The sequence below is a fragment of the Octopus bimaculoides genome, chromosome 23 (genome assembly GCF_001194135.2).
Source record: "Octopus bimaculoides isolate UCB-OBI-ISO-001 chromosome 23, ASM119413v2, whole genome shotgun sequence".
NCBI classification, from domain to species: Eukaryota; Metazoa; Mollusca; class Cephalopoda; order Octopoda; family Octopodidae; genus Octopus; species Octopus bimaculoides.
The window spans coordinates 28,097,214-28,101,077 of NC_069003.1; the positions used below are offsets into that span (position 1 = coordinate 28,097,214).

The window sequence follows — 3,864 nt, forward strand, 5'->3', positions numbered from 1 at the left end:
ATATAGTGGTAAGTAACTATGTACAGAGTTCACCAAAAGAATGTATACACACTTCAGAGAAAGAAAATTGTGTAGAAATATTTTAGTACTAAGTTTATTCAGACACTATGGGATTAATACATGTTACATTTTACTTTTTTTTTTTAGCTTTATTTTTTTTTTAATGAAAATTTTTTCAAAAAGGTTTCCATTTTACAATACTGTAATTTTTACTGTTGTTGCACTTGATCAATTGTTGACATATGAAATAGTCAATGGGCATTATTTTGAGATTTAAAAAAATGGAAACTTCCTTGACTTCTTCATACTATTGCGAGCAACTGTGACAAAATGGCAGAGGCATAGTTGTTGTTCAAGGAATTAAAGATTACTTTAATACAATATTTCAAATTTGAGAATGTTGATGGAATTCAATGACAATGGAGGTGTGATTTTGAAACTCCATCACGCCTGACAATTCCATGGATTTGTGACAAGTTCAAAATACATGGTAACATGTGTGATGTGCAGAAGAGAAAATCCAGCAAACCTCACACAGTAACAAGTGCTGCTTATCCAGCTATTGAACATTTCACACACTTGCCACAGAAGTCAACTGTACAATGCACATGTGAAACAGTAATATGCATTATAAGCATTTAGTGGATTCTTAAAAGAGCTAGGGGAAAATTTACATTCCAAGATTATTACATGCAAATAACAATAACGATTCTTATTGAAGAATCAAGTTTTGTTAATACTTTCAGCATATAAAAGGTTTTGTGAAGCTGGTTGTGCGGTCTGATGAAGCACAATTTAGGCTAAATGGAACAATGAACTGATATAATCGTGTTTACTGGGTACCAGAAAATCCTTACTTGCATGTGGGCAAAGCAGTCAATTTACCAGGAATCAATGTCTGGTGTAGGATGTCTTCAAGAGTTTTAATGAAACCATTTTTCTTTGAAGGTACTGTTACTGGAAAAGCATACCTAAACAAGCTATGCACTTCCATTTTTAACCTACCATACATGCACTTCATGGAAATCATAAAATCTTCCTTCGACAACACAGTGCACCTCCACACTACTGCTGAGATGGATAAGCTTACCTGGATGAGCACTTGCAAGGATGCTGGATACAAAGAAGAGGTACAGTCAAGTTCCCTGCATGCTCTTCTGATTTAATAACTTGGAGAAATTTTCTTATGGGGTATCCTAAAGGATATCATATAGCACAGAAAACCAGCTACACTGAAAGCCCTTTACGAATAAATTGAAAAGGCATGTGCAGCAATCCTGCTCAACACTTTGGCCAATGCTGCCTAAGCAGAAGTTTACCATACCAATAAGTGTCTGTATGCTAATGGCCACCACGTTTGAGCATGTCTTGTAATTGTAGAGGTTAACAGTAACCTGTATTAATTCTGTGATGTCTGAATAAATTTAGTATTAAAATACTTCTAAATGTTTTTTATTTTCTTGAAGTGTGTATATATTTTGAGAAATTCTGTCTGCATGTATGTAAGTATGTATGGAAAAAATGAAACCATAAAAGCATATTGCTTATATCTGTCCCTCTGCACCAAATCTGTCTCTGATATATTTCTCACCCACAACTTATCCTCCTTAGACACACACACATACACACACAATTACTTTGTCGGCTAAAATATAATATATAAGCATAATTATTTAAATTAACTATGCATATCATATATACATGATATATATATTCTTTCATGTGTGCAAATAATATCTATCATTGTTGTATACATTTTTCAGACAAATCCACTAGTGGTAGTACAAAGTAAAGAGAATTAATGTCGAGTAGAAGTAAATATATTTTTGTTAGAATTGAGTTCTTTTCTATTACTTCAAAGCTCTCACCAGAGAGGCATTCATGAGATGGTAAATTGATGAAGTAGCACTGAAAATATTTTTTCTTTAGATAAGCCATCTGAAGAATGCCTTCCCATCAAGATACTTGCATTATGGAATTGTCAACTTTAACAATTTTAAATATATACATATTGTATGGTATACTTATAATAAACATATGCAGTTATCGTTAATTGCAAAAATTAAGACAAACAATGAAAAGATGGAAAAGAAAAAATAACCAATGGAAGAATAGTTAAAAATACATGAAACAAAATAGAAAAGAATAAGAGTTGCATCGTTTTCTTTACCAGTCATTTTCCTGTAATAAATTTACAGGAAGTAGCTAATAGTTATTTTGAAAACACATTACAGATGCTCACAATTATATAAAAATCATGTTAGGTTAACAATATGTTGTAAGAAATTCAAATTATTTTTGTGCATAGAAAAAAACTCAGAATAAGAGTTAGGTTTAAAGATAATAGATGGTCATGCTATAGATGAACTTCTACTTCATATAAAGATGTTAAGGTAAATGGTAGACCATTAGAGAATTTTGTTTAGTAACAATGCTCTCTATGGGGAAAAGATGATAAATGAATACACTGAATACAATATATCTGCATTGAATAGATAGAAGGCAAATCAAGATAGCATTAAATTTAAGTAAAATGAATAAATCTAGATACTGTATTTTAAACCATCTTGTACAGTGAGTAAGAGTTTGTATGATGTTTGGAATTAAAGCATATGAAGAGATCAATGAAGCAGACTATTTTACATCCTTAAACTACTGCCGCTGCTCTCTTGAGGAATCTTTAGAATGAATATTATCATTCCAGATATTATTGAAAGTGTCTTAACGATCAATTTAAAGAATTATTTACAGGTTTACAACTTCTTGTTAATCAATCAGTATTGAACATAAATTATAATTACCATTCTAAAAATATAACAGATTTTGCTATATGAATTTCTCCATATTACAGCTACTTAAATGCACTCAGAACAAATAAAGTTGGTAGTGATCTCTTTACAAATACTGTACTTACTAAAATATGTTGACCTTTTTTCAAATTTTCACTTGGGAAACGTTCAGTTTTACATCAAGTTTCAGAACTCGATACTAATGAAACTGAAAGTTTTATTTTCATTGCACAAAAGTAAAAAAAAACAGTATGTTGTTCAAAACCTCTTAACTATTCGGTTATTGTCATTACCAATATCATTTTTACTAACATCATTTGCTCTATATTCAGTCAGTAGACATAGGTTGCTGGCTGAAACATAAGTGGTGTTTCTATTGCTGTACATCAATTAAGTGAAAAAAAAAATGTTTTTGTTCCTGCTGTTCTAGTCAAACACTTATATGTGGATAATATAGGTTTAAAATCAGTGTTTTTGTTCTTTATAAAGTTAATGAATTGAAGGAACATTTTTTAAAGATATAAATGAGCATTTAAGTTTTCTTCTTGAAATGCAGAGTTGTGATATATTTCCTTGATTTTTTTATTATTATTGTCCTGTTTCAAGGATGAACAAGTCAAAACTACAGAGGACACAAAAATATAATTAAAAAAAAATTTTTTTTTTTAGTATAAATAGAAAATAGTCATTATGAAAATAATAATTTCAAAACTTAAAGTTCATGCTGAGAGAAATTTCATGCCATTAATCAATTGAATGTGAAATCAATAACTGGAAATAATTAATTGCAACATTTAGAATAACTTTAGTTAAACAATCAGATTGCTTCATTGGCAAACAAATATTTTAAACTGCTCCTTAAGCAAGCTAGTCAAAAATATTTTATTGATATTTAAAATTTAAATTTATAGCTTTGTTTTCTTTTTGTAGCAAAAATTCCAAACAAGGTTTAATTCACATAAATAATTTTCACATTTGAACAATGAACATTTCTAAGGCTGAATATATTATTTAATAATTATTTGCAGCAATGTAGCAATATATATATATATATATATATATATATATATATATA

General features: G+C 29.5%; 1 protein-coding gene across 1 annotated transcript in view; it reads right to left on the reverse strand.

Annotated features, from left to right (window-relative positions):
• LOC106882611 (collagen alpha-3(VI) chain) overlaps positions 1 to 3,864 on the reverse strand; it is a 180,154-nt gene that overhangs the window by 15,260 nt on the left and 161,030 nt on the right. The window lies entirely within an intron of this gene.